Source organism: Anas platyrhynchos, chromosome 2, assembly GCF_047663525.1.
Source record: "Anas platyrhynchos isolate ZD024472 breed Pekin duck chromosome 2, IASCAAS_PekinDuck_T2T, whole genome shotgun sequence".
NCBI classification, from domain to species: Eukaryota; Metazoa; Chordata; class Aves; order Anseriformes; family Anatidae; genus Anas; species Anas platyrhynchos.
In genome coordinates this window covers 44,153,315-44,179,069 of record NC_092588.1, presented here as the reverse complement: position 1 = coordinate 44,179,069, position 25,755 = coordinate 44,153,315, and the positions used below count along the sequence as shown (strand labels likewise).

At 37.8% G+C, this 25,755-nt stretch overlaps 1 long non-coding RNA gene across 1 annotated transcript; it reads right to left on the bottom strand.

Moving 5' to 3' along the window:
• Positions 1-7,750: 7,750 nt before the first annotated feature.
• Positions 7,751-14,510, bottom strand: LOC110352003 (uncharacterized). The gene is made up of 3 exons (XR_002400293.4): positions 14,281-14,510; positions 13,157-13,227; positions 7,751-8,832 (listed from the first exon to the last, which is right to left on the bottom strand). It is a non-coding gene; the product is annotated as an uncharacterized lncRNA (long non-coding RNA).
• Positions 14,511-25,755: the final 11,245 nt, after the last annotated feature.

Here is a 25,755-nt window from a genome sequence, read left to right as displayed (position 1 = left end):
GTTTACCCTCTCTTCTTCTACTTGTGTTCCAGTTCAGCTCCTGTGCTATCTGCATTTGTGTGGGCTACCTGCACACCAGGAAAGGCAGTGCAGGGACTTTAAGCAAACAACAAGTAATTTAGCATAAGCAAATGAAGTAATTATCCTGCAGTGAATGTATAGTTAGCAGAGATTTAGACTACTAAGAGAGTTTTGGCCTTGATTCATTTAAACTAGAGACAAAGGCTTCTCATTGGTTGGATGAATCTCACCTGTGTATCTAACTTCAGTTATAAGGCCCATAGTTACAGTGACAATTGAAAGGAAAAAGCCCTGGTCAACCTCAAAGACTATTACATGAAATATGCTTCACAAATCATCCTTTACATACTACCCATCAGAAATGAACAAGTTACCTGCAGAATGGAAATCAGACATTATTTGATCAAATATGACAGACATGACCATGCTCTATCCAATATCCAAACACACAACTCTTAGCAAATTAATCCCTAGTAGATAAGCAAGATTTTATTAAAAAAATTACAGATATCAGAACTTTTGAACAGGTTGACTGTGTGTGTGAGGAGACAGTTTTTATTTATTTATTTTTAATTATCACTTTCTAAGAAAGCATTATATTTTTGAACTAAAAGTAATTAGGCTCTTAGGGAAAAACAACAACAAACAAACGAACAACAACAACAACAACAAAAAAAACTTCCATCTGAACCCAACAATTTACATTTTCAAGGCACACAATCTTCATCTGCTTCAGTGGCTGAAAGCATTCTTGGGCAAACAAGGAAACATTGTGCAATTCTTTAAGTACAGGTAGCTTTGCTGGATAACCCTGTAATTAAGCCATTTCAAATAACTACAACCAAGCCACTACAAACTTATCACATAAATGTTTTAACAGATCAAATAGATCCATAAAGACCAAAGTCTTTCTTCCCACTTTAAAGAGGCTATAATTTTACCAGATCAAGGAGTATGTGACGAAGTTTTATGCTCCACCTCTGCTCTGGAACACAAAAGCAGCTGGCAACTTTTCCTTGCCACCCTAACACATGTTTTTTGTAATATAACTTGGGTTTTGTTTTGTGCACAGCTCAATCCATCACTACATCAGCAACAAAAAAGGGGAAAAAAACATACAACACTAACATGCAGCAAACACAGAAAGCCTTTAGATGATAAACAAAGGATACACAATTTTCCCATGCCACTATTAAATTCTCTAGTAACACAAAAGGGCCTTTGCTGATGATCAGTGGCTGTATATGTCACTGAAAGTAATTTTTTAGTTGTTTCTTCACAACTTGAAATAACCTGATGACAGTGACAACTACAGAGTCAACAGTGCTTCAAAAAGCCAGGAAGCATTTATACAACACAATCTTTTACACTTTAAAAATGATGAAGGAAATAGAAACATAAAAATGAAAATTTGAAGATCATAACATTATGTGAGGTAACATAATGAGACAGCTATTCACTCTGCAGTGTTAGCATTATTGTTTTTATCTATCCTAAAGAAATTATATGGGAGAAAGATACATATTGATAAAGATGAAGCTTTGTGTGCAGTATAGATTCAGTACAAAAAAGACAACTATTTCTCTAACTAATTATGTTCTTCTACCTTATGATATTGTTTCTTAAGACAGCTATATTCAATCTTATTTTTTTTGTGTACTGATGACTGTATAGCATGGATCACACCAGTCTGTAATGTGATTATCAGGAAAAAAGAAAGCCTGGTTTTCTTACCAGAAAAAATGGTGACCAGATGATGTTACAAATAGACGTGTATGTGTTCATTTATAAGTCTTGCTCATAATTAAATGGTCAGGTGTAAACACTGAGTGTTGCCTAACCATTCTCCTTGAAATTATATCATTTTGCCAAAGTTTATTTTGATTTCTGTTTGGATTGATGCCCTTCGTTTGTTATTTTATTTTCCTGTATCAGAATAAAATATAAAAACAACAAGAAAGATCTCTGAGCCATCGCTTTTGGAAAAACATGCATTTCTTTCCAATCAAATGCTTACAAAAGTGCTCCTAACTACTCCTTACTCATCTATTCAAATAGGAAGTGTGTGAGAGAACAGGCCAATTGAAACTCTCATTCAAGTATGACCTGTTGGCAGGAATGAGAGTTTCTAGCAGCAATATCTGGCTCATTTCTTGCATCCTTCCCTGCAGCAAGGGTGTGCATCTCCACACCATTCTCAGCTCGGTGTCCTGGCAAGCTATCCCTGGCTGCTGAGCCACAGCGGGAGGTGCAAAGTCCAGGAGAACATGCCAGGCCTGCATTGTGTTTCTGGAAATAGGTTTTCAGAGAAGAGCAATGCTGCCCAAGGAAGAGCATGGCCAGCCAGCAATGCATTGTATGCCTGCCAGAAATGCAGCACTATATTTTCTGAAATTCAGTAAAGTTACAGCAAGACTGGAACTCCTTTCTGAATGTCATTTGACACTAAAGTCTCATTTGAGTAAACCACAATTCCACTCTTATGACAAACACAAATTTTGGAATGTGTTTTCTATGCCTTCCTATTTTTTTTTTTTTTTTTGGGGGGGGGGGGGGGCGGGGGAGAGATATACATACACACACATCTTAATACCTATGCAAAAGAGGAAGAAAATAGGTAGACAGGATGAAACCTGCTTGATGTGAGTTTAGCAGGGAGGATGAACCTCCCTGCAAGCATTTGGCAAGCTGAGTAGTTCTAAGCCATTTGCTTGTGTTAGAAAGAAAGCAGAGGAGGCATTGTAACAAAATAAACTACAATTTGAGTAGTTGTTACTGCGGTGGAAAAGCACAATTTGATTTAAAGAGATAATCCATCTAAACAACTGATCCTGGAAGCAGCGGTTGTTTCCCACTGTAGCCTCGTAACAAGGTGTCAGGCAGTGACTATCAGTTTCACACGCATTTATGTACATAAAGATCTGTGGGTACAGAGACTTGATTGACCGAAAACTCTCCGTCCTTTTAATTTGTGCATGAAACTTAGTGGAGCACTGCTATTGTTTACAAGGACCACAGCTACAACTGCCAGCTGGTTTCATTAATGGTAGGAACATGATTAGAATAGAAACACCATGAAAGCCAGTCTTAAAGAAAAGAAACAACATTGCTTAGACATTGATCAAATCACAGTGTATCAATGTGTTATGCTGCACTGAAATTTAGATAAAAGATAAACATATTAATTGACTCTTTTCAGTATTGTATTGTAATAACAATTGATTGTCAACACATCCATCTTGGAAAATGTAGAATATTTATTTTCTGTCTGTGCCCTGTACTGTGATGAACATTGCAACATAAATAGGCAAATCATTCTACATTTATGCCTTAACAAGCATTTCCATACAATTTGATTTAAAGAGAATGAGTCAGAGAGAACACTGATAAATAAGCATCATAACGAGAAAAAAGAAAAAACTTTTTGCACAAGTAAAATGTGGAACAAGTTAATTATTGCAGGAAAAAGCTGAAGTGAAGTAGAAGTAAAGTATGGAAATTATTTTTCTTCTGCATAAATCTGTTTGGTTACAAACAATCCCTCCCTTTTTAAATCTCATTTAAAATCCAGCAGCTAGGCCATTGCAAGACAGCACTGGAAACTGCTAGCATAAGGTGCATTTTCAAGTATCTCCTTGCTCGCTCCACAACAAGGAGACCAGAGCCTGGAAGACTAATCCAGAAGGGTCTGTAGGAATCTCAGGCTACATCTATGTTATCAAATAACATCACACACTAATACTGATTCATCAGGTTAAAGCACTTGGTACTGAGGCTTCTGCTTATACGTTGAAGATGGTCAGGGTGGTTTCAGGTGACCTCAGTAAAGATTTAGCCTGGTTGCTTGACCTGAATGTACCCTTTCCTGTGATTAGTTACTATTCAAAGGCTGCTCTCTAGTTGAAGCTTCCTATCGCCATTAGGGCCATTAGGGGTGATGAGCATGTTTGATGAACACAGAGAGCAGGGCTTTGGATTGAGTTTCCTCCTAAACAAATCCAGTCTGTTGGTACCAAAACTGGTCTGAGAACTGCATCAGTATGCAGTAAGTGGGGATGACTGGGACATTCACTTCAAAATGCTCCGGAGCAAAATGTCGACGTAGATACTGCTCCTGTGACTGTGCCACTGTTGCCCAATGTAGGAACTCTATGACCCAGCAACTTGTCTAAGGAACGAAAGATCTGGTATCTACTATAAACCATTTTCTTCTGCCTGACACAGCAAGAAGTTATCTCTACATGAATATTGCACAGAATCATAGAACCATAGAATGCTTTGGGTTGGAAGGGACCTAAAAGATCATCTAGTTCCAACCCCCCTATCATGGGCAGGGTCACCTACCACTAGACCAAGTTTCTCAGGACCCCATCCAACCTGGTCTTGAACACTTCCGGGAATGAGGCATCCACAACTTTTCTGAGTAACCGGTTCCAGTGCTTCACTACCCTCATAGAAAGGAATTTCTTCCTTATATCTAATTTAAATCTAACCTCTTCTAGTTTAAAGCGATTCCCCCTTGTCCTATCCCTACACTCCCTAAAAAAGAGTCCCTCCTCAGCTTTCCTGTAGGCCCCCATTGGGTACTGGAAGGCTGCTTTAAGGTCTCCTCAGGGCCTTCTCTTCTCCAGGCTGAACAAACCCAACTTCATAGGAGAGGTGCTCCAGACCTCTGATAATCCCTTTGACCCTCCTCTGGATTCATGGAAAGATTCATGTCCTTCTTGTGGTGGGGGTCCCAGAGATGAATACAGTACTCTATATGGGGTCTCACAAAAGCAGAGTAGGGGGAGAGAATCACCTCCCTTGGCCTGCTGGTCACACTTCTTCTGATGCTGACTAGGATACAGTTGGCTTCCTGAGCTGCAAATGTACATCGCCAGTTCACGTCCAATTTTTCAACCATCGTACCCACTTCTCCTCAGGGCTGCTCTCAATCCATTCTCATCCCATTTCTGTTTGGAATAGCACTTAATGAGGTGCGAGACCTTGCACTTGGCCTTGTTGAACTTCATGATGCTCACAGGGGTCCAAGCCTGTCCAGGTCCCTCTGGATGGCATCCCCTCCTTGCAGCATTGACCACACTACCCACCTTGTTGTTGTCACCAAACTTTCTGAGGGTGCTCTCAAAGTCCATGTCGCTGACAAAGATGAGGGATGCCACTCATCACTGGTCTCCACCTGGAGACTGGTTCTTCAAGGGATTCTTGCGACATTTCATTAAATTTAGAGTGGCTACATGGTGATTTAATATTTTTCTAGTTGCCTTCAGCAACAGCTACCATATTTATCTGTGGCTTCTACATAGAAAGACAGGTTCATTGCAGTAAAGCAGAATGGAAATGGGTTTAATACTATAAAATGAACAAGTGACAAATTGTTGATATCATTTAAGTCAAGGTCATATCTACCCCAGGCTATGAAACTCAAATGCACATGGAAAACAGGATTTGTTTTTCTGGATCAACTTGTCAGTCTATAGCTGTGCAGGAACTGGTAAACAACTTACTAGGGAAGCACAGAAAACTTTTGATGACATTGTAGGTGCAGAATCTGGAGCAACTGATAGCATCATATGAAGAATGAAGAGAATATTAAAAGCAGTTAAGATCAAGGCAGAAGGCACGTATCAAAAGTGGTTAGCTTAAATGTAAGTGATGGTCATGTGAATATGGGTTGTTCTAAACAATTTTCAAGCCGTTTTTTTTTTTTTAAAGTAATATTATACTGAGCACATCTTTGAGTATATATATATATATATATATCACTTTATATACATCACTTTTTATATATATATAATCCTTACAATTATTCACATTTATGGAAGGAACTTAATCTTGTTCATGTTCTGAAATAAAACCTCAATTTCTCAAAGCAGTATTTCTAATTAGTTTTTCTTTTATATTTTAATGACACTCCCATTTCCTTTCCAGGCAAACACAGGAAAGAAAAAAGCTATGAGAGAGAATGAGCAGAGAAAACATGTATTTCAGCAACTTCTTCAAAATGCTAAAATTTCTAGCTGAAGAAAATTTCTGAAAAAAAGGGAAGAGAAGAGAAATACATTTAAAAGTATTGCTTCTACCTATACACCCATCAGAAGATGTACAAATATCTGATTTACATTGACTTGATTTTCAGTCTCTATTTTGGTAATGCAACCTGTTTTAAAAAGGAAGCTGAGCTTCATAAAGCTGCTCATGAGGTTTCCTACTTCACTGGAATTACTATCATCACTATTACTGAATACTGTTCTGCTGCTACAAGGCAGTTTCCTCTTACTGTCCAAACATGTTTTACCAACATGATTTAATTTGTTCTCATCAAAATTGCTATGACAATAAAGATTCTCAAAGAACAACAATTGCGAAATTTCTCTCTACAATAACTCAGGCATGGACAAGCTTGAACATAACTACAATAGAAGAAGAGAGATGTTGAGCAATTAAAGATGACTCCCGCCACATGAGACACTCAGTAAAACTATTTTGCCAAAATAGGAAAGACTCTTTAGTTTACTTTCCTGGAAATTAATATTGCCCCCTGAGGCAACTGGACCAACATAGTAGTCAGAAAAATGATATTTGAAATGAAGATTAAACTATAAGGAAAAATTAAACTCTTCAAAGTGAGTAATCTATTACAGGACACCCGACTATAAATGTGATTGGTGAATGCCTGGAAGCAGGAGTTCAGAAGCTGAGGTGTGGATCTTTAGCTTGCTTAGCTACATGTCATCAACATAATCTGTTTCTTGTGAAAGCTCTTTGTTCTTCCATTGAATCTTCTTTTTCATCATCCTATTTCTTCTACTCACCTTGATGAGTGAGACAAACAAACATATAGTCCATGGGATCAGAATAGACATAGTTCAGTATAAATTCCCCTGACACACACACAGCATGGACATTGGGTCCTCAGCATTAATGTGCTTGTGCTACACATCTGTTCCTATTCTTCACTGTTCTATGCAGACGGAGCGGCTGTATCACAATTTTTTCATTGCACTTTATATCATCTGCCCTCCCAAATGCTTTATGATGTTCATGGAAAATAATAAGATTGTAGTATAGTAGTTACCAGAGGAGAAGCAAAGACTAGAAATAAAAGAAACATTAGGAAAAACAACCCTTGGGGCTAAGTAATAATCCTTGAGGTTCCACAGAAAAGTGAACCAAAATGGACTGCACAGACTTTGCTCCAGTCTAAGATAGAAACGGAGGCAGGAGCAAGTTGGCAGTACTTCTCTTAAGTTTTATGCCCTTTCAGGCCTGAAGCATTCATCTCTTGGGCTAACTGCCAAAGCATCTGCATCAGTCAGTAAGAACAGGAGGATAAAGTACCAGGAGCAATTTCACTTGGTGCAAACCACAGATCCCACAGCAGATATGACAGGTGTCAGTTCTGCTGTCAGCTGTGAAGAAAGGCCTTTTTGCAGGGACAAAATAATGTGGGTTGGGTTTGCTCTCAGATTACTGGAACCTCACCAGCTTCATGGATTTAGTGAGAAATAATGTTCAGTTTTACAGCTGCCAGTCACCTTTTCACAGTCACACACCCACCTTAAACAGCAAAACCACAAGCTGTTCTGTGGTATGAACATATAATTTATAGATCATCTGTACTTTACTTAGGGTAATTATGCATTCACAACAAGCTATGATTTTAGGCATATCACATCATTCTCATATATTAAATAATTTTTCTTTGCTTTTTGCAGATGTGCACAGAAGGTTTATTCTATTAATATTTATTTTAATATAAGCCAGTTGAGGACTACAGCAAAATTGTAGTTTATTCCATAAATTCAGGAAAAGCACATAGTCCAGCTCATCTTTAGTATAAGGAAACACACCTATGCATCCTTTCAAATACAAATAATATTTTACAGCCACTAAATCTCACTTATTCAAAAATAAATAAATAAATAATAATAAAAATACTTTTGCTATAAGATTCTATTCTATTTGCTTCATGCCAACGTAGCCTTTATTTAAACCTGAGGAACCATAATATATTTTACTTTGTGTTTATAACAACACTATGTGGATATATACACAAAATACTATTGTTAGTATTGACAAACTCTGCTTTCCAATGGTCTCAGTAAATGATTAATCCAAAATCAGCAGATAAAAACTATTCATATGGTGTAATATGTATTCATATGGTGTAAACAATTTTAAATAAAGAAAATGTGATAGAACAGCAAAAGGGTTGAATAAACATTTACAAGTTACAATGTAAAGTTACAAGTTAAAATGTAAATGTTACAACATTTACATTTACAACTGTAAATATATTTACACTTGTTGAAAAACTGGTTGAAATAGCATTGCTTTTGGTTTGCCTGTTCATGTTGAAACTTCACTTTATTGTTCTTAGATCTATTAAATCTCCTTTTGCAAGCATCCCCTCTCATCCCAATACAATCAATATAAACATTAGAATCTGTTTTGGTAGGCACTGAAATTGCTTTTGAAGGTTTCAGTATTTAGATGCTAACACTTTTAAAAACAGCTCTCAATTAAAATATACTTACAACTTTTTAATGCCTCTTTTTATAGTCTAGACAAAAGTCTTACACACACAAAAAAAAAAATATATATATACATTTATCTTCAAAGAATTCTGGAATATAATTCAGAATTAGCACATTAACATATTTTTGGCATTTTTTTCATGTAATGTTTCTACTATAATCACAGCCACCCATTTCTTCTGATATGTAGTAGATCACAGAGGATATTGCTGTTTCACTAATGGATAATTTTAATAGTCCTTTGGGCTGAAGAAAGATAGCAGAAACCCTAAAAAACAAAACAAACAAAAAAACCCCACTGATTGAAGAAGAAACAAAGATTAAAAAAATACTGAACAATATTCTACAAATGTTAATAGAGTCCTATTACTCTCAAATGCCCAAATAGCTAGGAGATTTTTGTTTTTGACATTTTATAAATGTCAAATTATAAAGTTCTCATTCACAGGACCCCAAGGCAGCTTATAAAACTCAAACATCATTTCATCTACCATCATTGAAGCATAGCTATTTCTGATTTCCAGTGAAGAAGCTAAAAAAGTAGTAATGTAATACTGCAAATACTTATTGGCAGAAAATACCTCTACGTGTATTTGAAGGTAGGAAGGAAATGTTGGCTAAATTTTATCCCTCTAACTAGAATGCTTCTTTTAATTTGTATAAAATTATCCTAAATTGTCAAGGACAATGTCTCCAGCTATCGCATCTGTGACTTAAAATAGGATGGTATGGTGTGTCCTGATCAGTTATGTTATTTTCTATAACTCAAAGTATTCATTGTAGCTCTCACATCTGTGCAGAAGTACACCAGCACTTGTGACATGTGACTGATAATACGTGCACGTCTTCAGAAAGTCTGTCAGAGCCTAATGAAAACTGGATAAAAGAAACACCACATCATGTTAGAATGAACAGTGGATGACTATTAACAAACAGAAATGAATTGGATCATTAGCATTATTAAGCTATATATCCAAATGACATTTTATATCATAATTCTTAGTATACTCATACTGCGTGTAGACTAACAACAGGAAAATGTAAGATAGACAGGAAATTGTTCAAAGGACAGAGGTCAAACTATGAAAGGAAACACCCTACAAAGCAGAGCCACACTGATCACTAAGGGCACAAAGACAACAGCTCCTGTGGTGGGGAGCAGTGCCCCACTGTGGTTGACACTGCTGCTGACACTGCTTGGTTGCACTGGTCCCAGTGAACACTTTGCCCAGTCCAGCCCTCACCATGGGCTCATTTTTTCTGGGGAATGGGAAGGGAAAGCCTCCTTTTCTCCTCTTCCTGTCAGGGAGACATGCAGGGAAGCAGCCTGAGCATATTTCAGGCAGGAGCTCTTCAGTGAGCTCTGCTCTCTACTTGGTGTCTGGGAAGTAGCCGCAGGTTTGGGGACCACTTTTAAGTGTCCCTTAGCTGACAGGAGAGAGAAAAGGTGGCTTGAATCTTACAGAGCTCACTCTGTCTGTTCCTTGTGCACAGGCCAACAGGAGTACCTGAGGGGCCAGAGTAACTCTACTTCCCCTTCATTAAACCCCAGGACATAAGGCATCATCTTTCTGGGATCTTGTAGTGGGTTTACGTGGCAAAGTTTTGGTAGTGTGGGGACTGCAGGGGTGGCTTCTGTGAGAAGAATTCAGAAGCTGACCCCTGTTAAATAAGGGCCAATTTTAACCAGCTCCAAAGAGACGCACTGCTGCCTAGAGCCAAGCCAGTAAGTGATTTTGTTTGTACCTCTGAGAGCATATTTAAGAAAAGGAAAAAAATGCTGTTCAGCAGAAACTGGGTGAGTGAGTTCAAAACAGCCCTGCAGACCCCAAGGTAAGCAAAGGAAGGGCAGGAGGTGCTCCAGACACAGAGCTGAAGTTCCTCTGGGGCCTGTGGAGAGGCCCCTGGTGGAGCAGGCTGTCCCCCTGCAGCCCATGGGTCCCACATAGAGCAGATCTCCACGCTGCAGCCTGTGGAGGAGCCCCCAGTGGAGCAGGTGCATATGGCCTGGAGGAGGCTGCGGCCCATGGAGAGCCCCCGCAGGAGCAGGCCCCGGGCCGGAGCTGCAGCCCATGGAGAGGAGCCCATGCAGGAGCAGGGGATCGTGGGGCAGGGGGTAGAGCTGCCACTAGTGGGGGACACGTGCTGGAGCAGCTTGCTCCTGACTGATGGACCCCATGGTTCAGGCTGGATATCAGGAAAAGATTCTTCACCCTGAGGGTGGTCAGGCCTGGAACAGGCTCCCCTGGGCAGTGGTCACAGCCCTGAACCTGCCAGAGTTCAAGAAGCATTTGGACAACACTCTCAGACAACATTTTTTTTTGTGTGTCTTCCTTCAGGGACTCAGGAGCTGGACTCGATGATCCTTGTGGGTCCCTTCCAACTCAGTTATTCTGTGATTCAAACCATGCAATGCGCAATATGAGATAAACTAGACAAGTCAGAAAAACCCATCAGAAGTAGCTAGATAGTTTCAGAAGTTAGCTGTGTATAAATAACTGTACTTCAAGTCAGAGGTGTTCTTGCTTTGCAGAAGATTGCCAAGCACCTGATTCTGCACAGAAATAAAAGGCGTTCTTGTGGATTCCAACAGTGTGCTTATTGGCTAGACACAGCAGGCATGAACTTAAGGATAACATCAGTGCTTCTCACGTTTGTCTTTCTTTTTTTTCAGTTACTGCAAGATCACTGGATTAGCAGTGTAGCACATCAGGAGAGAGAAAGCTTCAGTATTCATCTCATTGACCTTCAGTGCAGTTGTTTTGCCCTGTTCTTGCTATACACACCATTCTCCCTTGAACATGTCCATATCCCAGAATTTCTGTTACACTGGTGGTGTAACTTCTCAGGGCATGACGGGAAGGGGCAGTCCAAAGCTTGTATTAAAGCTGATCTCCAACTCTCTCCTCAATGCACATTTTTGACTGCAGCATTATATTTGGAAAGTTTCATTCTTGCTGTTATATATGGAGTGGTAATTCGTGTCGAGAAAATCGTTGATTTTAATAAAGAAGGGGGAGATTTGGGAGTGTGGCCATGGGGGTCGGAAAGCCCCATGGTTGCTGACAACATCAGACTCTTAAGGAAAAGGCCAACAGGAATGTAAAAGAGTTCAGAGGGAACAAAGAGGGGTGATTCAGGAGACAACACGCAGTCTCAGGTTTCTTGTTCTCCAACCATTGAGGCATGGAAGTTTCTGGATATTTGCTGTTGTTGTTATATGCAAAGTTGTTTGACCAATGAAAAGTTGTTTTGAAAAGAACTGAAAAGAACTGCTGTGGAGAGAAGGGTATAAGAGGGCTCTCAAGATTTTTTTAAAAAAAAAAAAAAAAAAAAAAAAGCACAACACGATGAAGACATGTCATCAATAAAGAAGCAGGAAAAAGGAGTGAAGAGGAACAGGCTGGCAGAATGGAGACCAGGACGGGAACAGGCACTTTGATCGTCTCATGAAGATAGGTTCGGCCAAACTTGGCAAACCGCTCATAGAAGCTTGTACAGAAGGTCACTGGAAATTGGCACACCAGAGCTGCGAAGAAGCTCAAGCTGAGAGAAGCGGACCCATGCACATAGCTGCCCCGCACTGGTAAGCAGTTGTGCATTATGGGGAATCATACATTTTTAGAAACAAAGACTGTCCTGGTAACCTTAAAGCTTATTCTCCTTATTAACAATCAGACAATTTATGATCCTGAAATATGGGACCAAACTGAGGTCAAGGCGTGGGACTCTGCAACTAAAAACAACAAGGTTGCAGTGGAATTGCTTGGCACCTGGAAAGCCATCTCTGAGGCCTTAAAGATCCATGTGGGGCCACAATCACAAACGTGTGGTTTGCCAGACAGTGAGGGAGCTGTGGGTTCCTCTACTGATCCAACTGCTATGCCATTGGCCCCTCTGGTGCTACAGCCATGGAAGACTTTTGCTGTTATGCCCCCTAGTGACCTGGATGTGCCTTTTGACCCAGGCCCTATTGGCCTTGAAAAGGAGATGGATATGCTTTTCTTCGATCCAGGAAGAATGGGATACATAAGGCCTGAAGGCCGAGTTGCTTGACAACTTAAGACATATTGTTCAAAAGGAATGGAAAATGGAGACTTGTTAAGTCATGGAACTTAAAGGATTGTTTGTTACCTTTTCTGATTGTATAGGCATACTTGGGTTTAGTATGTAAAAGCAATGTTCTATGTATTCAGAATATTTGATGTTCATGTGTGCGTGTTGGTGGAGCATAGACTTCCCGCATACCCAGCACTGTTTATTTGCCTTTTATACCTTTTATAAATATTACTAAATCCAGATTGAGTTGAGACTTCATTTATAACATTGCTATGGTTGTTCCTAACAAGCGGCTGCTTCAGAGACTCAAAGCTTCTCTTGTCAGATCAAACACTAACACAATAGGCTGCAATGTGCACAAATGAGTTGGTACCAGTTAGTAGCCTTCTAAAGGTATAATGATTTATGTAAGCAATTTCCTATTTGAAGAGAAACATAAAAAACATATTGGGATATCAATAAAAACACAGCTGTATGATAAAACATGAATGGTCAGGCTCCTCTCACCCCTGGAAGACACAAACAAAACTTACAGAAAAGAGCATGTAATGGTCTTAGTCAGTGCTCCCTCACATGGACCTGGTATAAAATACTTGACAGCCTTCTGGAAGAAGAAAGAATAAGCCTAGTGAGTGTGACCAGACCACAGTTATAGAATCCAGGAAAGTAATTACAACTGTTTATTTCTGTATTGGATCCTTTTCAAGCTGGGTAGGCCCTTATTTTTTGAAAAAAATATTTTTGTCTATTGACAAAGAGATCCATTAGAAAATGTAGCCTGTTTTAGTTGGTTGAGAGAGTATGCAGCACAACATTATGTGTGTCAGCATCTGAGCCAGCGTCCACTGAAGTTCCTGGGCAGCTTCAGCAAGATTCCCTTCCTGAGGCCATTCTTCAAAATCTTTCATCTCATTAAGCCTATGCACTTAATGCCACAGTGCAGGACAGCATCTTTGTCCAAGATGGCGTTTCATGCTCCACTATCTGCCTTTCTAAGGGAAAAGGTATCCACAGTGGAAGTGTTTTTAAACCAGGGAAGCACAGAAGCGTAATACAGTATAGGCTCTCCCTCTCATGAGGCACTGATTTCAGTTAGGACAAATAGAACTTAAACACCTTACTGCAATCTAGAAAAAGCTTTGTCTGGTTCTATTGTGTGTTTTGCATCACCCTAACATACAGGATCAGTGACTACAGAATCAGATTCTTGATTACATGCTTTTTAAATACAACTTTCAGTATTTCCCAGAACTAAGTACTATTAACTGATGATATAACCTGTGATACCAGTCATTTTTCATGATAACATTATCTTATTTGAATTCATGTATGTCTTTAAAATAGTTTTTGAGCATATAGATGATAATCTCTCAATCTGTAAGTGATAGTCTTTCAACCCAGAGAACATTGTAAAATGCCAATAACTGTCAGTGTCTGATCTCTGACCAGGTTCTCTCAGATATATCATTCACAGAGAATGTAATCAGTGATACCAAGTTTACCCTTTAGAAGAATTTTTTTTTTTTTTTTTTCCTATTTGGGAGAGTGGCAAAGTAATATACTACAATCACTATACAAACACAATACAGCAATCAAAATACATAGTTATACCCTAGCACAAATATGATTCCTGTTACTGGTCACTATATATACTCACCATCATGATGCCAGTCATTCCAGTCATCAACAATACATCCCTAGAACTGAAGCCTGCTGTTACACTGCCCTACACAGAATGCTTTTTTTCATTTAGTTTTTATACTGTTTGATGGGCTGAGCCGCATATTTACTGCCCCTATACTCAGGGAGACATTCATATTCTCCTAACCACCTCAAGGAGAAACATTTACACCTGTAGCTGATCCATTCAATTGTTCATAGCTGTTCACCTGAAACAAAGGTTCCCCTCTGCTCCCCTTTGTATTGGTAAAGTCAGCGTCATTGCAACAGCTGTGGTCAGTTACACCCTGAGTTATTGTGATGTGATTATTCATGTTCACATCCCCCTTTCCCATGCCCACTGAGTCTTCCTCCACTGTAGGTATTTATTTGGTGAATTACATCACAGCTGTGGAGGTTTAATCAATCAAAGTTATACACAGCTGATGATGCATTTTCAGGTGATGGGCAGATATAAATTATCTTCCATTCGCTAATTTCTATTTATTAGCTTCCACATCTATATCTATTGATTAATTTCCATGTCATATTTTTCAGATGAATCACACAAATGCCACATTTCACTATTTACATGTTTATGCATTTTCAGTTAGAGACTGTAAAGGTATTCAGTGAATGTACTTATAGTAATAGAGCTCAACTGTGGGTTCTTCTGGCACAACAAATTGCTCAGTTAATTATTTTACTTTCTCTGTTTTCTTCCTTGTGGTTCGTTTGTTCTAGAGAACAAGAGCACAGAAGAAAATCCTATTAATTATAGCCATGTCAGCCATTCTGCTTCTGGCAGTGGGGAACACAGCAATGAGAAGAGGTAAAAAGTAAAAGGAGTGTATTTTTAACAATAATAATAATAAAAAAAAAAAAACCACAACACCACCATGGATTTTCCTCCTGTATTTATTGTTACACTTCTGTGACAAGCAATTTCATATAAAAGTTCTGACCTTTACCTCCAAATATTGTCTATGTAAAAATTCAACTAAATCTGTTGATTTATTGAAGTCAACAGAAAATTATATTACATCTCATCTCATTGCTAGTTTACTTTACAATAGTTTTCTTCCATTTGCTTGACTTACAATTTGTGAAATGCTGTTGTATGCAAGTCTTAAGTAAGGGTTAGTTATGCATTGTGAGGGATATTTTTGCTTACCATTTATTTTTTATATGAAGGTTAATTGTTCACGATTTGAAACATATCTTTTTTTTTTTTTTTTTTAAAAAAAAAAAAAAAAAGAATCTTCTTTCCCCTTAAATGTATGGCTATACTTGTTGACTGAATTTTCAGTTTGACTTATTTAAACATTATTAGGGAACTTTTATTTAAATCTAGTTTGATGATTTGTAGTTGCCTATCAACTGTGAAATCAATTTTTACTTGCTCTGTTTCTGTGTGTTAATGATGGATGCATCCAATGACAATGGAGAAATCCATCAAAACACAAAAGGCAGCAACAGAAAAATATCATCACTGGATACTTTCACTTCTGTTTGAAAACAAAGCTTTAAAAGTCATATCAGTTCAGTCTACAACAGAATATAGCTATTCCCATAACTAAATAATTAAACATTTTAATTTCACATGGATTTTCTAAGGTCTTGCTTAGTCTAACTTCTACATGTTGCCAAGATATAAGACAGAACTTATTGGAAAAGAACTTGTTTTCTAAGAAAGATTTTCTACAGGTACATAGAAGGAGAGCATCCTGTCCATTAAGGGTATCTGGTCAAGGTGTAATGAATTAATATCTTTAAAGATCACTAATGGAAAATTATGATATGGCTTTGGAATACACTACAAAATGTCTGTCATCTGTTCTAAGGTTGGAATGATCCTCCTTAGAGGTAAGTATTTGTGTGAGTCAGTACAGGTAGGTGGCAGGAACAACCACAGACTAATGTAAAAATGCAAAGAATAGGTTTATTCTCATTACCTCACCAACTGGGGGATCCCCAAAGAAGCACCCAAGTGGAGGCACACAAGTAGGGATGCAGGAACCACTAAAGAGCATCCATTCTAGGAGATCACAGGCCTGCTGGTTTTGCCTGTTTTTATCAAGGGTTCATGCAGGAGCAGTTTCACCATACTGTGATCTATGGCAGGATCACCATACTGTGATCCCCGTTGTGCTTATTTGATCTTCTCTGTACCAAGGCCAGGAGCTCAAGCATGTCCAATAGTGTGCATTCAAGTCCACTGAACATTATCTATGCACAGATGTGCTATTTGCCAAACACACAGAGCACAAAGAGAAGCAGGTATAATTTATATGTTTTTCTACATTGCTGCTCCCCAGACTTTAAGCATTCCTGGCTGCAAGGTCACTGAGCATATTTACAATCATCCTTACCAGTCTTCTGTTTTTAACCCATTCCTCCCAACAGTATTCTTTGTATTTAATTATGCATCTCTTTAATCAAATATTACTTGCATCTAAACTTTCTTTGGTCAAGGACAGAGTGCTCCTTTTGGAAGAAATAAAGGGAAGTTGTTAGGAGAAGGTAGCCTTAAGTTGTCCTTAGGTGACTTGTGACAATATATGGATAAAAGGATTTAGGGTACTTCATCAGAAAAGACCACCGAGGACCATCAAGGACCCCCAAAGAAAAGAAAACATGCTCAGAAGAGCCTGAAAATGAGCCAAGAATGGTGCAATACAATTATACAACCCATGTAGATTACCATGAAAAGATATTCAATAGATAGAATATGCATGAATACAATGTATAAATGTAGCAAGGAAGCTGGCATTGGGTGTGCTTAATTTGAGGAGAATCCACAGAGCACCCAGGCTTCAGTGAAAACAATATCTCTCTGGAGCATATGAATTGGATTTTTGGATAATTGCACATTAGGTAAAAGGATCCACTTTTTCATATAAGTTTTTGGTGACCCAGATGGGACAGCTGTAAAGCCTTACCAGGATCAACTTACCAGCTGCTGGAAGGGAGACTCTGCTCTCCAGACTCCAGTGCGCACTGACCTTTTGATCGGGGACTCTGACTATTCTCTCTGAGCCACAGTGGGTAAGCGACACAACGGTGCAATGCTTGTAGGAGATGTTGCTTATCTTGGTTAATTGGTAATCATATGTACTTGACTGTGACAACTGGAGTATATGGTATGTGTATATATGCATGCACAGGTAAATTTGGGGAATAGGTATTGTGATGATATGAAATTTTGGTTGAAAATATTCTTTTTGAATAAAGATAGGGGGTTCCAAGGATCTGTAATATCCCCTCAGTCCCCTTTGGGTTGTGTTTTAAAACATTGGAATGAGTTTTGAGGGGATCCCCTGACAAAAAGAAAAATAATTGAATATTGTAATCTTTGGTGGCTGATGTACAAACTGGACAAAGAAGAAAAGTAGCCTGAAAACAAGACTTTGATTTATATGCAGCTGATTATTTATTTATTTATTTATTTATTTATGTATTTATTTTTATTTTGTCGAAGGTTAGGTAAATGGGATGAGGTACCTTATGTGGATGTATTCTTTACTTTGAATAATGATCATGAGACTCAAAAGAAATGTATATTATTGACTTCAGATTCTAATGTAATGATAATGATGGATGATATAAAGAAGCCTTCACAGTGTTGTTCCACATGCGGCATAGGAAAAGATGTGTGAAGCTACAGGATGAAGAAAAGGATGTTTGGATGCTGGTGGCTCCTGATGGAGAGAGTGTTTCTAGTGGCTTAGATGAGGGTAATGCAACCTTTAGCCTAGTGTCAGGAAAGACTCAAGCACAACAGCATCCTGTAATCTCAGCCAGTTTTCGTCTGACAGTAGGGCCAGATGGATCACTATTTTACGTAAAAGTACCATTTACAACATCAGACCTAATGAACTGGAGGGAATCTGGAGGGTCCTATTGGGATAATCCTGATAAAATGATCCCTTAGAATCGTTTTATAAAATGATCCTATTGATCCTTTAGGATGATTATTGAAAATCATAACCCAGGTTGGCAGGATATTCAAGTACTGTTGGCTAATTTATTCAGTCCAGAAGAGAAGAGAAAGGCTTCTCAGGTTTCTTGACAGGATGAGGGGGAATAAGCTAAAGTTGCGCCAGGGGGGATTTAGGTTGGATATTAGGAAAAACTTCTTTACTGAAAGGGTTGCTAGGCATTGGAATGGGCTGCCCATGGAAGTGGTTGAGTTACCATCCCTGGAGGTTTTAAAAGATGTTTAGATGTAGAGCTTAGTGATATGGTTTAGTGGATGACTGGCTAGTGTTAGGTCAGAGGTTGGACTAGGTGATCTTGGAGGTCTCTTCCAACCTAGACAATTCTGTGATTCTGTTAAGGAAAAAGCAGGAAAAGAGACTAAGAAGCAGAATGCTAGAGATGGTCAGGGGCAATTTATGCCAACACAGGAACCCAACTGGAACCCAAATACAAATGCAGGGAAATTAATGATTAAGCAATATCAGCAGCTAATCTTGCATGTAATTAAGTATGGAATATCTCGACCAAAGAACCTTGCCAAGTTATACCAAGAGGTGCAAGGTAAAACTGAGGATCTGTCTGCTTTTTATGAATGATTGTGCTGGGTGGCTTGAAATGGACAGATCTGAACCCAAAGGATGAGGCTCATAGCATGACCTCTATCACTTTACTTGTGGGGTAATCAGCACCTGATATTAGAAGAAAGTTCCAGAAGGTAGATGGGGTGTCAGGGATGACCATATCTCAATTGATTGAGATTTATATAAAGTATACAACTACAGGGAGGAGATCGTAAAGAAAGAGAATGAACAGAAGAAACTAAGAACAAGGAAACAAAATGCAACAATATTGGCAGCTGCTTATGTAAGGGCTCAAGCACCATTTAGGGATCAAGGCTTGAGGGAGATGGCAGAACAAGGAAGAGGTTGAGGAATAGGAAAGAGATCAGATGTTAGGATCTCCCTGACAAAAAAACAGCACATCTATTGTAAGTAGAAGGGACACTGGAAAAATGAATATCCAAAAAGACAGTCTAATTAGGTTCCAACTACAGTAATGATACCTGGAGAAATAATTGCAATTGTAGAAAGGGACTCAGACTGACAGGGACACAGCTTGACAGTGACCCCAGGCATTGTGCTGGGTCCCAGAAGATGGACAAGAGTGGTCTGGGGTTGGAGGACACAGCCATGATCATGTTCCTCTTTAGCTCCCTTCAAGGATTTAAACAACATAAGTCACAATTTTTCACACAAAAATCAGAAAACTGACATTAACATAAATAAAATATTTTATAGAAAAAGAAATACATATCAATGTCCCTTGTTTTGGCAGTCCCTTCTGGAAAACTAGTTTGTAGAAAGTCTTTATGTTCTCATATTACCGTGTTTGTAAAGAAGTACTGTGATGGATCATAAGAGACAGGTCAGCCAAAAAGCTTATATCCCAGATGAGTCAAACAACACTGGATCATGAATTTTCTCAAGCTTTGAGACTGTGCATCTGAAATACTCTGCCTACACCTCCAAATTATTTTAAGACAAAAAGATGTTAATATTTGTCTGAAAACCTAAATATATTTCATAGGTTTAAGAGCAAGTGCCGGGTCCTGCACCTGGGACGGGGAAACCCTGGCTGCACGTACAGACTGGGCGATGAGACGCTGGAGAGCAGCCTAGAAGAGAGGGATCTGGGGGTCGTGGTAGACAGCAAGTTCAATATGAGCCAGCAGTGTGCCCTGGCAGCCAGGAGGGCCAACCGTGTCCTGGGGTGCATCAAGCACGGCATCGCTAGTAGGTCGAGGGAGGTGATTGTCCCGCTTTACTCTGCGCTGGTGCGGCCTCACATCGAGTACTGTGTGCAGTTCTGGGCACCACAGTATAAAAAGGACATGAAACTGTTGGAGAGTGTGCAGAGGAGGGCTACGAAGATGGTGAAAGGCCTGGAGGGGAAGACGTACGAGGAACGGCTGAGGGCACTGGGCCTGTTCAGCCTGGAGAAGAGGAGGCTGAGGGGAGACCTCATCGCAGTCTACAACTTCCTCGTAAGGGGGTGTCGAGAGGCAGGAGACCTTTTCTCCATTAACACTAGCGACAGGACCCGCAGGAACGGGGTTAAGCTGAAGCAGGGGAAGTTTAGGCTTGACATCAGGAGGGGGTTCTTCACAGAGAGAGTGGTTGCACACTGGAACAGGCTCCCCAGGGAAGTGGTCACTGCACCGAGCCTGACTGAATTTAAGAAGAGATTGGACTGTGCACTTAGTCACATGGTCTGAACTTTTGGGTAGACCTGTGCGGTGTCAAGAGTTGGACTTGATGATCCTTAAGGGTCCCTTCCAACTCAGGATATTCTATGATTCTATACTAAGGTAAAAAATATTTTCATTTTTCTGGGAAAGCAGATCATCTCTGTTGACATTTCTGAGTAGTTTGTCTATAGTATAATCTTTACTGATCTTTCTTCTAAAAACTTCTGAAGCTTTATTTTGAATCCATATATATATATTTATATATATATATATATACACCCTTATCATCTTTAGGGAGATATTTCAGAGATTTTCTTTATTTTGCATGAAGAATCATTTCCTTTTGTTTTGATTTTGTTCACACTAAATTTGATTTGGTGGCTCCATTCCTGACTGGAATTAAATAAAGAACAGCCATTCATATTTTTTCCTCGCAAAGTAAACACCTTAAGTTATCTCCTTTACAGGACAAAGACTCTGCTTATTCAATCATTCTTTGTGTGAAAACTACAGTAGAGCTTTTATCAGTTTCATTCTCTTCATTATATTTTTTTTCCAAGTTTTATTTTATATACATATATATATATATATATTTAATGAGAAGAATTACATACTGGTCAAGATTTTCACAATAATATACAGTGGCATAATGATTTTTTTTTTTATATATATACTCTATTCTTTTCTCAACTTCATAGTCAGAGGTTTTGTTGGTTTTGGGTGTTTGTTTTGTTTTGTTGTCTGTTCCTTTTCTTCTTCTGCAAAGTATTGAGGTAATATTTTGTAAATCCCCAAATCTCACATTCAAGCTTATACCCCACTGCTTTATAGATGAAGGTAGGATTACTTTGCCCTATGCATTTAAATTCATATTAAGTATATGAATACATGTATTGATACACTATAAATACATATATAAATACAGTTCTTCTGTGGGATTTGCCCAGTGTTATTGGATACTGAAACTTCATTCCCTTAGAAAATGCACCAGAATTCTTTGTCCTTAGAGCCTTCAACCTGATTTAAGCTTTGTTTCAGATCTGCTATTGATACTGTATTAGCTTGTACTGCACAGCAATGGTTGCATTCCAAGACATTTTTTAAAATTATTTTTGAACTCATCTTTTTAAGCAACTTAAAGTAATTTAATTGGCACTTAAAAAATTAAAACCTAAACTACTGAAGATACAACATCAGTTCAGCAAGACCGCAGATCTGTGGTATTTATGAGATAAGTTATGATTCTATGATTTATTAAACACTCAGTACAATGGATAATATTTATATAATGTACTTCAAGTTCACAAAATCTTAAATAGTAGTTCTTTTGAGTTGGTATGCCTATTCCTATTTAAAAACTATTATGTGAAATATATATTTTTTAATTATAACAACAACAACAACAAATATTTGTTCAACTATTCACAATAAATGAAATAATAAAGAAAATAAGATCAATAAGAGCAATAAAGGAAAACCATCAAATATCACAGGATGTTTGATCACTTACAAAGAAAAACAAGACAAAAAAGATAAAAAGGCTTCTTTTTTACTATATAGATGAGAAACAATGCTAGACCTTAACATGCACAAAGAGAAAGATGAAATGATGCATCTAGATGATATCACTGAAAAGCAGCATGATAAATTATTTTTTGTCCCTGTTTCTTGAGAAAAGTTGCACAGAGTAATAAATATAATCTATCTGGGATGATGGCATTTTAACCAGAGAATCAATAACCCTGTAGGCTCAAATTACCAACAATACGATCAAATTACCAACAATATGATAAAATGCACCACACAAATGTGGTGCATTTTACACTACAGAAGTGACACTTTCATCTAATAAGACAGGTATTGGGTATTGAAAAATTCTCAAAATCAAAACTTCGTCCTTTGTAACCATAATGAATGATCTTATTTATTTATTTATTTATTTATTTTTATTTTCCTTTTCCTTTTTTTTTTTTGTTCCTTTTCCTTTTTTCTTTTTCTTCTTTTCTGAGTAGTAGGCCAAAGTCAAATTGAATTTCCAGACAAAACATTTCTAGTGAGTAAGTTATCTAAGGAGCAATCATGCTTCAAAGGCAATAGAACACAATAGAGGTAATTGGCCTTCAGAAACAGGTGTCCCAATAATTCTATTTCTGTAACACAAGGAAGCAAACAATTAGGTATTTATGGCCTGACATGAAGGCACCCATGTCACAGCTTTCCACCTGAAGTGAAAGGCATCCACCTGATGAAGAAATCCCATCCATCTTGAAGAATGCTTCTCTGAGTAATAGAATTCAGGATGAATGGCTCAATGGTGATTCTATCTCCATTCATTGCTTCCCTATTTATAAAGTCCATTATCTGTTGTTTGAGGGAAAATGCCATTCCTCCCTTTTGCTCTTCTACACACTTCTCAGACCCTGTTTCCCAGTTTTTATTCAAGAGTCTGTAAGAAGTCAGCTCCTCAGCAGAGGTATTTATTTATACCACACTCTGCAAAGAAGGTGTATTTTGACAAGCTCCAAAGACATATTTGCAGATGCCATACCAATAACCTTGTGAGCTTGTCAGCCCTGGAAACCTTTATCATCAACATAAAGAAAGTAAAGTTACAGAGTAGAGTTTAAAGAAGCAAGTTAAATAATTGTTTATTTGTCTATAAAGTTGGAAAACCTGGAGGCAATAGGACATGCTAGAAGAATCATATTCTGTATAATCTCTTACAGAAACACAGCATATAAATAAATAAATACAATAAACATGTGTTTACTTTAAAATGCGTTGCTGAAATTCAGCCTCTAAATCGACAACTAGTGTAATAGATGCCCCCTCTGCACCCCTTCAAAAAAAAAAAAATCCACATGGGATTAAGTATGTTCAGAAGATTGATTCATATTTAAAAATAAGATTCAGGCCAACATAGACCCACTTTAATGTTCCATACCTATGATGATAGGAACTTAAAAAGCAACAACAACCACAACCACAAAAACAAACAAACAAGAAACAAACCTTGAGTGAGTCAGATTGTCAGAAAAGAGGTAGTTTCAAAGTCTAAACATTACATTGTTGTGTTTGCAATCACAGCTAAAATAAGACATTATTGCATTTGGATCTTTAGCAACTCAACATTTTTCAGAAGTTTATTGATTTATAAGTGAAAAACCTATTAGGAACATATCTATAGTTATGCAACAGCCCCAAAGGATTTTGTTATCACATCGTCAGAGAGAACATGGCACAGACTTTCAATTTAAAATTTAAAATCACGTAAGTTTATATAGTATTATATGTTTATTTTCATATCTCATACTACTTTCAGTAGCCAACTTAACTGTACAGTCTTTGCTCAAACTTAATTCCTCTGGAAAGCAATGTCTATAGAGATTAATTTGCATTTCAAAGCAGATGTGGAAAAATGTTAAATCTTCCTTCTGGTTCTTTTTTCAATAAATATTAAAGAATATCACTGCGTTTTTCATGCCTTTTCAACTTTGCTTAGTAAAAGCAAGCCATTCTAGACCACCATAGATAGCGACTTTAAAAGTGATCTACAGCGGCAGGCATAAAAAAATGCAGTTAGGATAAGATAGTTGAACACATTCAAATTCAGACTAATGTGTAATGTGCTATGTATATAATGTGCTTATATATGTGTTATACTATAACTATATATACTATAACCATAACTTTATAGTTATACTATAACTATCTATATAGTTATATAGCATAACAGTATACTAGTTATATAGTTATATATATAGTTCTACTATATATATATGTATACTATATAGTCATATATATAGTTCTACTATATATATGTATACTATATATATATATAGTTCTACTATAGTTATACAGTAGAACTGTATACAATGCAAGCATATAATTCAGAAGGGTTAATTGAAATTAGGAGAGATGAAGAAGTACAGGAGCACTTCCTAAAGCCATGAAAACCATGTGGCCAATTGATGACAAGAACTGACCTTTCTGTAGTACTATTCCTCATGTAGCCACTTGGTGGCTACACAGTTCTCACTGACTTCAGTTGTAACTATTGCATCACCCCTGTCAAATAAGCATCAGGCTTTGCAATGGGTCTCTGTAACATGCAGAATAAATGGTTAAGTACCATTGTTCATTTTATTACTCTATAGAAAAGGACATGTGGAGTGAGGAGGTAACTTATGCAAAAAATATTTCCTCTGAATAATGATTAAAAATTGTCTGAAAAGGTAGTCAACTCACATTCTTCTATATCCAACCCCAAAAGAAATGGCTTTTGAGGAGAAATTATCAGTAGCAGATGAGGCCAGTGTTGAGCAGTATCAAGCTGAAAAAGAAAAAAGAGCCACAAGCAAGTCAAAGTTATGCTTTTCTGTTTTGTTGTTGTTTAGTTAGTTAGTTTGTTTTAAACCAGAGATTTTTAGGAGGAAGGAATTCAAAGTATATAGCAGGCAGCTAAGAAATAATCTCCTAAAATCGATTATTATACAGAGCATTATATCTTGGGATTTTATTGTTGCCTACTATATTGGGAAATTATATTCCTTTCAATATAATAATTTAATGTGGGTTGTATGAAAAAAGAAAACTAAGGTACTCCATGTTTTTTTGAACAATGATATTTTATAGAAGTTTGTTGCCTTTGGGAACCCTTTCTAAAGTTTGTGTTAGAAAATGCTAATATTCAGTAGCATCAGGAGAGGTTACAGAACCTTTGAGGCAGGAACCAATCTGAGCTATTGCTCAGAGCTACATTGTGAAATCAAGAAACTAGATTTCACTGAGCCATTGTAATAAAATGCTTCTTATGTAGAAGGTTCCTCCCTTAAGGGAGAATCTCTTAATTTCTTTTTGAATTACCTAAGCAACAATTTCCCTTTAGGTCTAGTGATTCTATATTTTTTATCAATGTATTTCACCTTTTTCTACTTGACAATTTTCAGGTTTATATAGAAAATGGCTATTGTCTTGTGAACTGAAGCTTGGTTAAACAGACAGGAACAAGCCATTGACTGTTACTTGGCCTCAGAGCGTATGAACATCATGACTGACCATGTGATGGGAAGATAAAGTGAAAACAAGTTACAGTTTTAGAGAAGAAAATCTATTCATTATTTTCAAGCTGAATATTGCATTTAAAAATTGCAGTGAGCGTTTACTCCCATACAATATGCCCTATGAAGGAGCAAACAGATTTATGACAACCATGTCAAAGTAAGGGCAGCAAATTTGCCTGAA